Source organism: Chinchilla lanigera, unplaced genomic scaffold (genome assembly GCF_000276665.1).
Source record: "Chinchilla lanigera isolate Chin_1 unplaced genomic scaffold, ChiLan1.0 scaffold00001, whole genome shotgun sequence".
NCBI classification, from domain to species: Eukaryota; Metazoa; Chordata; class Mammalia; order Rodentia; family Chinchillidae; genus Chinchilla; species Chinchilla lanigera.
In genome coordinates this window covers 58,682,466-58,694,396 of record NW_004955402.1, presented here as the reverse complement: position 1 = coordinate 58,694,396, position 11,931 = coordinate 58,682,466, and the positions used below count along the sequence as shown (strand labels likewise).

Genomic DNA, 11,931 nt, shown 5'->3' with positions numbered 1-11,931 from the left:
GGAGTGTTTCTTCCTTGAGTCCACAGCAGGACAAGCCAAGGGGTCCCACCTCAGTGGTAAACTGTGAGATAATACCACCACCAAAACCAAATTCCGCTTCTGAGGAATGCTGCTTTGAAATCATGAATACAGATTTAAAGGGGAAGAAGGAGGTCAAAGTCTGCTTCTTTCTAAAAGGTTTTCTACCATGGCCCAAGACGCAACAAATGAGACAATATTCTGCATATAAAAGAACACAATAAAATAGATCCTTTAAGTTAAAATATTTCAAAACAGAAACACATTTAATATATCCATTTAAGCAAAAGAAAAATACCTCTTTCAATAACACTTCTTGTATGATAAACTTTTCTGGAAAGATCAGTAGAAGCAGGAAAGAGAAATTTGTTTTGCTGTGTACGGTACATCTTGCACCGAAGTGCAACTAAGCAAAAGATGCCTGAAAAGTTCAGAACTGGAAATATCTGCCCCCTTGATTTTAAAGTGCAGACACAAAAAACACAAGACCTGAGGTTAGAGCTTAAGAATGAAACTTCTGAAGTGATATTTAAGTGTATGCATGCTGATGGGCTGGTCCTGATTTATTTCTGTACAGTTCCTTGCCCTAGAAACACTGCTGGCCTTGAGTTTGTAGCAGGTATTGTGGGTCTAATCAGCCGTTGAGAGACCCTGCCAAAGAACCCACCTCACAGTGCAGGCAGTCACCTTGATCTCCAAATAATTTGCTAACTACCTATGAATCAGAGAGCAATTCCTTTCAAATAGCCCTTTCTCTTTCTTCTGCTTTTCTCAACACTAAAAAAAATCTGTCAGTATAATAGTTCCTAGGAGAACTCTAAGCACGAGGTTGATGAACACAAAGGCTCAGAAACACCATCCGCATGCAAAAGTTAACTGAACGGCAGAGATAATTGCTAAGATAATTATTTTGATAGAAGCCAGCTGAAGGCTTCAGCAGTGTGTTTTACTATTCCTGTTAAGGGTAAACTATCCATTTCAGATACTTGCTATTCACATACATATTTACTGGATGATATTTTGTTTTCAATTTCTTTTTGGAAAATAATCATAATAAAACCCAGAGACTTGAAGAGTCTAGCTAACTAGGCAAGTTTTTAACACATCTTTCTAAGGATTGTACAATTCTGTAAACGTGTAGCTTTGTAAGATCTTGTGAAGCAGCATCTCCAGTCTATAAAATAGCACTGCATTTCATAAAAAGAGAAGAAAACAAAGGAGATTTTGGACTATTCTATGGTCAGTATCAGCAGCTCTGCTCCCTGCACTTCGTAGGGCTGAGTGACAGTGGAATTTAACGTAGTATAACTACAGTAGCCTTGAGCAAAGATACAATTACAGCTGAAAAGCATCTTAGAGCCTGGACTATTGCTAGCATCATGGTATAAATCAACAATTGCTTCTTCCCTTTTCCTCTACAGCTTGCTCTTCTCCAAATTCAAAACACAGACTCTTCAAGGATCAAAAATTTGGTAAAAGGTCATTTTGTTTTCCTCAATACCATAAAAACTGGCATAGCCAGGTCTGACATACATATGTAAAACAGCTCAGAAAGACACTGATTTTTCCTTCACACTGAACTATTGTATCTGTAGAAAATGCTGATAAACCACGACTAACAAAAAACACAATCGCTGGAGTTTAATTGCCAACATGGAAATAAGAAACACAGACATATTGGATACGGTTATTGTCTCTTGGCACCATAACTAAAGCAAGCCATTTCCTTAACTGATAAACATGTATTCAAATTAATTTGATTGTGTTAAGAGTTTGAGGTGCTAACATTTGCTTATAAGGAAAGGGACCTATAAAATATAGTACATGGTGTCAGAGCATACATTCATTATTCGTAATAATAACTTATTTATATTGATATTTAACGAAACAAGAAAAGGTGTCTCACTCTGAGACTAAGGACGAATAAAGAAGGCAGAACACGGGGAAATGGCAGCCACACAGACAGAAATGCAGACCCACACGTGCAGCGATCCATAGCCCGCAGAAAGGCACTGCAAGTCAGAGGCAAATGTTGCACCTGATTAGCCAGACATTTAGGTTGACAGGTTACACTCCTGAAAAATGATTTCACGCCTTTATTTTTTTAAAAAAAGAGGATCCAAGTAACACATTTAATCAAACATTTAATGAACCTGCAGCCTGAATCAGATGACACTTCCTCAAACGCACACCGAATGATGTCAGAGACAGAGGGGTAATGAGAGTCTGGGACGGCCAACCCAAACTCAAGATTCTCACCTTCACTGCAGAGTACACCTTGTGGACACACCCTGAACATGGTCCAGGGCCTACCTGAAGTCCCTACTTCTCATCGATGGGAAGGGCAGCCTTATAGCAGGTAAACTTCAAGACTCATTCCAACCTGAAAGTGTTCCTCAGCCCAAGGAGAAAGCCAGCAGCATGGTGCCAGACACAGTGGGCACCCAGGGCACTGAGGACAAAGTGGTGCTCTACAGCACTGATAGCACAGACTGGCAGGAGCGAGTGTCTCAGAGGAGGAGTACCCAGCCTCCCAGGAAGACAGGGTGTGAAGGGCAGCTCGAGGGAAAGCTGCAGAGCTGTCCTGGTTGGGGGATGTGGATTCCAGGAGGCAGAGAACAGGAAGGATGCTGAGAGAAGCCAGGGCCTGGAGCTGCTGTGGCTTCCAGACAAAGAGGAGGGTCACACTTCCCCAAAATGATGGTAACATCCACTTTTGTTCATCATACCAGGGCCAGTCTTGAGCCACAATGGATGCTGCATGTGAGTGAATCTTAAAGACAGGAAATACTGTTTGCTCAGGTTTAAAAGAAGCAGCCAGATGGTCCTGGCCCAGGGGCAGACTGTCAGTGTGCTTACATCATACGCCTAGACATTACAGGCTCTACGTTCTATGTGGGCTGCTTCCTGCTTGGCACACACTCAACAAATGTTTGTTGAATGGATTAAAAAAAAAAGAATACAGAAAGACATATATAACTGTCTTTCACTCAGCATCACCCAGGACAGTGCTCTGACGTCACCCAACTGTATCTGCTGTGCGGCTTTGTTGCAGCCCTAAAAAAGGCGGAGCCCCTTCCTGGATATCTACGGTAATGAGGACCTTTGGGGAAACTCGTGAAAGCCTAATGAATACTTTCTGGATCTGCAGGGCCCGGCATCCTCACTCTGCACTCCACCCATGCCAGGCATAGCCCCTGCACTGGCTGTCCTTCAGGTTCTTTCCACGCTGTATTAGGTCACAGGAGTGTGGCTTGCAGGATGGCCAAACCCTCAGTTGACTTATAAAGTTTCCAGTACAGAAATTAACATGCACCCTCCCCAGTTAAAACTGCTATTTGGTTTAAAATCCGCAGAGCAGGTCTCATTTCCGCCAGAGATCCTGTGCCATTCAAATGGCTGCACCTCTTAGAAGTGCACCGTGACTTATCAGTTGTATTTAAGAACTAAAGATACCGCACAACTATGAAATGAGAAATTATGTTTTCAACAAGGATAGAAAGAACTAGAAGCCCTGAAGGAAGGCAGGACAGGACTGACAGCCTGCATAAAAACATCAGAAGGCTCATGTCAGTCTCACAAGCGGCCGCTGTGAGAGGTGGCTTCTGTCCTTTCCATGGTAGGTAGCACTGAAGTCCCAGGGCTTTGTCACCACCGCAGGTCTTCTCTGTGGTTCGTTTATGGCAGCAGGCGCACAGGGGTCAGAATAGGTAGGGGCTGGCAAGTCTTGCAGCATTCTTAGAGAACATGTTTCTGCAAAGAGATGACTATTGTCTTTCAAAAGAGTCACCCTGGGAAGCCATGAATGTGTCACAATGATGGCGCCATTACCCAGAGCATTTGGGGCCCTCTCTTGTGACAGAATTAGTTGCCAGTCTCTAAAGAGATTTCTGACTTACAGCTACAGGATGGGCCATCTTTTTCTCCCTCAACTCTCCTTCCCCCTTTCCCCTTGGCCATGGAGCAGGCATTGAGGTCTTTACACTCAGGTTCTTCCCTTCCCAGGACACTACAAAACTGTAACTGTGTCTCCTGGGCATCGGACGCGGCCAATGAAAAGCAAGTGGAAGTGAAACCATATAACTTCCGGGGCAGCCTTTAGGAAGCAGTGTGTATGCAAGCCACCATGTCTTTCACCCAGTTATCACAACAGGCAGTGTTTCAGGTGGTGCATACACGTTCACCTGGTCCCTGAGTGAGGGCAATGTGCAGCATACGTGGAGATGGGTTTGCAACACGAGTGACATGGCAACCGGTCACTTGAAGCCAGAGGCTTGGGAGCTGCTCCTACAGCAGCCCATTCCGACTGATACATTCATCAAGTTAGGTGGTAACTCAGCCACCTTGGGCCTCTCAAGAAGGAGGCTCAAAGGTAGGTCCCAAGGAAAAGGGAAGCTCCTGATCCAGATTAAGACAAGCAGCCAAGAAAAAGGATTCCCACTTGTATCTCATTTCAGGTTTCTACTCACATTTTGGCTTCAAAGATGCTGCAAAGACAATACAAATAAAGCTGCACAGGTTCCTTTCACCACAATGCCTGTAGGTCCCTTTCAACTTGGAATGCAAAGGTTCCCCTGGGCACCTCATGTGTCATGGCTGTAAGCTTGGGTCTGAGCACTCAAAGGCAGGTACTGTTTCAAATCAACGTCAAGTGGAGGAATCCCCATGATGCATCGTGGAAGTTCACAGCAGCTACTTGTGTGTCTCTACCTCCAGGTAGGTACACCTAATTTATCCACAGGACCAAGGTATGAGGAAATGGAAGGAAAAGAAGACTTTGTCCACACACATGGACTCAGAGATCATATCTTCTGCTTATCCTGAAACCACTGCCTGAGCTTCAGCTCCTTGGCTCCAAGCTCCTTGTGCAACAGGCACAAGATGAAGACTCAGCTTTTGTCTTCATAGGAATTAAAAGTGAGATGTAAAAAGAACACTCTCAGCCCACTGACCCTGAGACAAAATACTTAGGGCACTACCTTGGAGTGACAGGCCAAATACTAGGGAAATGCAAAGCAGGACAGATGTCTATCTTGTCTATAAAGATACAAATAAATGTCTGCTGCTGGAGTGAATTTCTACCTTAGCCATCAAAGGCCAAGAGAATATGAGGAGCAGCAGGCTAAGAAGTCAACGGGGAGACACAAAGGACTCCTCTGCCTGCCTCATTCATGCCTTCATTCACATGCAGGGCTTTGCCTAGAAAGACAGAGCTGAAATCAAGGGATTGATACCCACTGACAAAGCACAAAGCTGACAGGAGGGCTGAGTGGCTTTAGCCCAAGGATCATCTAGAACATAAAGCATCTCACTTGCTCAAGAAGGAAAAGCTGGCAGAGCCTTTCTAGAAAATTATTTGGCAATTAAAGGTATACATATTCTTTGATCCAACAGTAACTACTGGGAACACATCCTTGGAAATAAATGCATCCAAATATATCTAAGAGTCTGGCAGCACTGTCTGGAGTGACCACACCTGTAACAGACTGGGCACCACGAGCAAGGTCTTCCTAGACAAGTGAGGGAAAGTGGGCCTGTTTCATGTATGTGTTTCTGTGAGCCCCAAGAAATGTAAGAGCCAGACAGCTTGTGTGTGTGTGTGTGTGTGTGTGTGTGTGTGTGTGTGTGTGTGTGTTATAGGAGATTGAACTCAGGCCTTCCTACTGAACTACATTCCCAGTACCCCACCCCTTTTTATTTTTGAGATAGGCTCTTGCTAAGCTGCCCAGGCAGGGCTCAAACTTGTGATTCTCCTGCATCAGCCTCCCAGAGTACTGGGATTACCAGCTATCAGGCCGCTTTTATTGGTCATACTGAAGGGAAAGAAGAAAGAAAGAGGTAAAAAATTAGTAATTTTTTAAACCTTTTTTGTTTTAAAATGTCAGTTCTTTCTTTGCACAACTTTTATTAGTCCTCTTTCCCATTGCTGGAACAAAATAACTTGAAGGAGAAGTTCATTTGGCTCCCAGTTTCCGGGGTTCCAGTCCACGGCTGCCTGGCTCCAAGGGAGAAGCAGGATGGCAGAGGGCGTCGCACAGGAAAGTGCTCAACTCGTGTTGTCCAGGAAGCAGAGAAGAGGAAAAGAGAACCAGAGCAGCCAGGAACCAACTACAGTCCCCAGGTGACACTTCCATGAAGTCTGCTGTACCATTATAGGCATTTTCAAGCCAGTCGGCTTGAAAATCAAGACTAACCATCACAAAAACATTGTACTATTGTTTAAAATAAGTATATATTGTTTTATAAAACAATACATGGGGAACATGTGAGCTAACAACAGCAGACGTTAACGTCGCTGTCACCATCACTGCCATCATTCTCATCCTCTGCAGGTCTCTGGGGTAAATCTTCACCAATCCTCACAGTGCATCCAGGCGGAAGGACATGTGGGGAGGACACCCCAGGACAGTGTTTCTTAAGACAGCTTCACCTACAGTAACTGGGTTTCAGATACAGTGACACACAGATACTAAATACAGAAAATGTGTTTGTTATGGGAAATCACTGCTCTAGGGGGGAAAAAAACTTCCCTTTGTCCAAAGAAAGTACTCTTTATTTTCCCTAATGAAAATGGTAAAGCTAAATGCCCTGCATTTATGAAGAATACAAATACTTATCACTTTACATGAAAATTAGCTAATGCACACATGCACCCACAGAGTTCTTACTTTACCTGTGAGATAAACACAGGTCAGAAATATGTGCACCTAAGATTCCAGTGCATCTGGTGCAGAAGATGGCAGCTCCTGGCTACTTGAGACGTGACTTCAATACAAAATATAACTCATATGTCCACACATCCTGGCAAAACCACTGTGTGATCACAGACAAGCACTGAGGACGAGTCATAGTGCTAGCCTTTGCACTCCACAATAAGGCTACAGAAGCACTGAGCTGTGCTCAAGCGATAGTGAGTCACTTCTAAGAAGAGCAGCTCTGTGTAGACTGTTCCCACAAGCAGCCCCAGCCACCCATGAGCAACACTCAGAGGGCTTGGAAACCCTCTCCTCCACTACTTATCAGGGTGTTGTGTGTGCAGACTCTTCAGGTACCCCTAATGACCACTGCACTGATGTTGTGGGTCTCAGAACATCACACGTCCTGTGTCATTTACTGCTTACAACAACTCTACTATTTGATAGACCAAGAACTGAGGCAGGTGATGGGCCCATCTAGGAAGTAGCAGAACTTCTGATCTTAAAGGAACAGGCCTAACACCGCCAAGGTTAGGCACATCAGTTGGCCCACGAGGACGGGGGTAACACATAATAGTCCTGTCAGGACCAGGGTACAGTAGCATGATGCTGTCCAAACAGAAACACATACAGAGAAACTCCAGAGCCAAAAACAAAGACATTTTGTGAGCTGATGTCAGGTACCAGCCTCTTCCTACTAACTAACACCAACCATTTTCAGCAATTTAAGACCAACTTTTAAAAAAAATGAACAATTTCCTAAATTACTAATTGACAAAATATCCTAAACTATGCAAAAAGCCTTACAAACATTTTTTCATAGAAATCTCTATTTGAGGCTGGGATATAGCACAGCTCCTGCCTGGCAAGTGCAAGGTCCTGAATTCGATTCCCAGTACAAAAAAAAAAAAAAAAACCTCTGTTTATTTATGCCTTGCTCTAATAATTATTAAACTAAACTCTCCCTTCTGCTGCCTGTCCAGACCAAGGTCCTGAAACATAGAGTTACGTGTTTCTCTTTGGCACATGACAAGCAGAGGCATGGCAATAAAAGGACTATCGCTTCAAAATAGTCTAGCATCTTCTGTGTACATTAAGGTTTTTGGTAAATGTTTCAGATGAATTACTGCCGAACAAAGGAAATCACATGCTATTTGGAGCTTTGAGTTATCTGTCAATGAGGGAGGTTAGTTCATTAATGAAGATCAATGTGATAAAGCTTTTTAACTGTCTGCTTTAAAACCATAACAAACAGTACGGGCCCTTCATTCAGGGATGCAAATCTAGAAGTGTGTCTCACACATGTGTTTGAGACAATACATAAACATTGCTGCTGCTTTCTGATACATAGGTAATTAAATCAAGGTACTTAGATATTTAAAATATCACAGCATTTCATGCCTAAATCAATCGAAAGTCAGAAGACTTCATCTGAAATACCACAACTTAAAGATTAAAAGAAAAGGTTTAATTTCAAGTGTAAAAATGTCTCCAGCTACCTAGCTAGCTGTGGCTTCTCTTTGCAGTAGGTAAAGTACACATGTTAAAAAATAAATAAAAAATTTAAAAATACACACGTTATCTTCCTATCTCCTTATGACATGTGTTGCTGTAGAAATAACCCAAAGATACCAGATTGTACATAATCGTCAAATTTCTAAATCACAAAATTTCCAACAGAAAAGCTTACAGAAAAAAATGAGGATTTTCCAACTTTCTTCCCATCCAATCCATAAAAGAACTACAATGATAACTACATAAAGATATGTCTAAAAGATTGCAGTGAATTCACCTTAATTTGCCATTTCGGGTTTCACTATAATCTTTAATTAATATAAAGATATCAAGAAATCTCTCTTCTATTTTGTTGTATTTTAAAGAGGAGAAAGAACTACTATCCAGAAAAGGCAATGATATTAAAGTATATCTTATTTGAAGGACAGGCAAGTGGATTTCATGTAGGATCTAGTGTAACTACACCATGGTGACCCAGCGTGAATGACCAGGCCTTGGATACTTTGATCAGTCTGATTTCTGCACTTTAATAACCCAGACTTAACAATGAACAGCCACTCTGCTACCAAACAGCTTCAAAATCTTTAAGCAACAGAACATAATTTATAAAGTATGACACAATGCCCATTTATGACAAACAACTCTACTTTTGAACACAAATTCTACTTAAATCACACTCCCCTACTGACTGTATACTTACATTGATAATAGTTTTTATTGAAACACTGTTCTTATTTAAAGCACAGAATATCTGTTTCTGCTGAAATGCACTTAGTTGCCTATTTAAAGGCATTTGAATATCTGCATTAAAGTGCTATCATTCTTGCCTTGCCCAATATCCCCATGAAAATAGCTCCCAAATTAAATTCCTAATAAATTAAGTTAATAATTCACCTTCATTAAGTAATTTAATTTCTTTAGTGAGCAATAAATAGTTACTATGACATTCTTCTAGGACATAAGTACAAATGTTATTTTTCTTCATTAGTCCAGTCTCCTCCTGAGTATAAGTAAAATACACACACAGTGGTCAATTATCTTTTGGTTTTGTAACTGCAGCACCAAGCAACAATTCCATTGTGCTTAGCAGAGATCAAACCATTCGGACAGCTATTGTCTACGAAAAGTAACTGACTAGGAATGTTAAAAACTGGGTTTCAATTCCTTCATTTGTATTCAGTCTAAATATGTATTTTAATAATTTCAAGAAAATCACATAGCTATTAAAAATACAAGTGACATTTTCCTAATACCAGCACTATTATTAGGTACTGTATCATGTATTAAATCAAATGTATCAAACAGTTACATTTGAAGAAGTGATAACTGACTCATAGTGTATCTTCAGCAATGTGGGGGACAAAATAGAGCCGTTAGAATATACCTTCTTTTTTTTTTTTTTTTTTTTGGTACTGGGAATCAAACTTGGGACCTTGTGCTTGCCAGGCAGGCACTTGTACCGCTGACTATATCCCCAGCCCTGAGCCATTAGAATATAAAAGTGACTGTGTGGGTTTAAATGCAAATAACATGTTACCTGGATTATGCATATGTGTTTCACGTTGAGCAAAATGCACCATGGTGGTCAAATTCACACATGTAGCAACATTTCCTCAGCTCTACCACTGCAGAAGAACAGCACACCATCTCCACCGAGGTGTGAGGACAAAAGCTAGAGGTAAACAGCAGACGCGAATTCAACCAGACCCACACATGTTGGAACAACACAGCAAGCACTATCCTCTTCCAAAGCAGTATTAGTGAAAGCATCCCAGATGGTAGCAGCAAAAGAGAGGAAATATACACGTCAGGAGAACAGCACCAAATCGTTTGCAGCCAATTCAACTGTACACATCAAAACAGATGCAAAAAGTATGTTTAACCACAATAAATTATACGCAAAAGTGTTTCCAGAAAATACATAAAGAATTTATACATTCAATTATTGAAGTACATCCTCAAGTAAAACCACAACTAGTAGGAAGTTGTTTAGGAAGGGTGTGTTTTCTGGATAATTGAAGGTTGATCCTTTTAAATAGAACCCTATAAAAATGTTTAAACACTCAAAAATCTACATTAAATATACATGCTTTTGCCACACTGTTTAAATCATATTGAACACAAATTAAATTCTTCCTGAGAACTAGAAATAAAACCTATGAACAATCAGTGATGACCACCTAGGGGCAAAGAACTTATTTCATTTCTAACGAAAGGCTTACAGTGCTGTACTTTTCAGACTGTTTATTCTTTTACTATCTTTTCTTTCCACTTCTCCCTTTCTGTTAGGGTATCTGCTGTCATTTCTCACTATTATCTATATACCTTTCCCCCATTTCCAATTTTCAACTTTCAATCTGCTATAGTCTAGAAGAAATATTCATGACCACTAGAATTGTGTGTAACAGAAAACCAAAACTGCAATGGTGAATGAGAAGGGGTGGTGATATGCCTGGGAGTAAATATATGAAATTGATGCGTGGACTTTTGAGGCTGGATCTCTTTTTCTCCTCTCTGGACCTTAGTTCTGCTCTAGAAGAATGATAATTAATTAGTTTCCACATATGTGAGCTTTTACTATGTTTCATGAAACGGTATTTTTATTAATGCCTCAAAGTCTTCTTTATGCATTATCACATGAAATAATCCTACAGTCCCATACAGCTGAGGACATTTCTTTTTTCACAGACAGGGTAGAACAGGCTAAGACACAAAACATGCTGATAAAAGCTGAGCAATCACTTCAGCTTCTAAATTACAGTATACAATATAACAAACCAAAATTTAATTTTTACTTGAAAAATCAGGTAGAACCATGAAGAAAAATTATCTTATATTAGGTGAAAAACAACCATGAGAAACTACCCCAAACATATCAATATTGCAGCAGACATCATCCCAGGCTCAGACTAAAGGATGTCTCGATTATTCAACAGGAATTAGGCATGTGCCATGAAAATAAATGCTGCAAATACAACCCCATATGATTTTCTAAGTTTTTGAAGATTTATTCACTGCCACCAGATAATGCTGACTTGCTGAAAAACTGGTAAGTATTTATAAAGTGGCACATTTGGATGATAACTGCGAAAGGCCTTCCCTAAGCCTGAAGCCTGAAGACTGAGTGAGTGGGAAGATTTCATTATTAACACACCTTTTCACTAGCCTAAAATCCCTTCCCACATGGGCTAAAACCCCTCTCAGGTGGACATTTTTTAATACCAAAATACAGTTCCTCTCACTATTTCATTACAGTTAAGCCCCCTTTCCTGCCAATTCATTCTGAAAAGATTTTTTTTAGACAGTCGACCCTCACAGACTTGAAGGTGGTTTCCACTTTCAGGCCACATCATCCGGCCCAATATCTCACTGTCTCTGCCCCGGCCCAACAACCTCTGCTTCCCAGACCACTGTACAGCACCACTCTCAGGCGCTGCAGTTTCAGATGTTTCTCATCACTAATGATTTGGTCAAAGATGCTTTAAAGCATCACTGTCAACAGATGCTTTAAAGCATCACATCAACTGCCTTTGTACAAACCCAGAAATCTGTCATTGATCCATCAATGTTGAAAAGCCACTGTTTTCTCAAAATAGAAAAGCTACAACAGACCGACACAATAAAGGCACTGGATTGTTAACTACCACATACCAAGGTAAGCGATATCCTCTGTTAATATAAAAAGCTAATTAGAAAGATGTCA

The 11,931-nt window shown here is 41.0% G+C and overlaps 1 protein-coding gene across 1 annotated transcript in view; it reads left to right on the top strand.

The window, feature by feature from the left end:
• Window positions 1-11,931, top strand: part of LOC106147946 (translation initiation factor IF-2-like) — a gene marked incomplete in the record, with an annotated part of 73,585 nt that overhangs the window by 21,754 nt on the left and 39,900 nt on the right.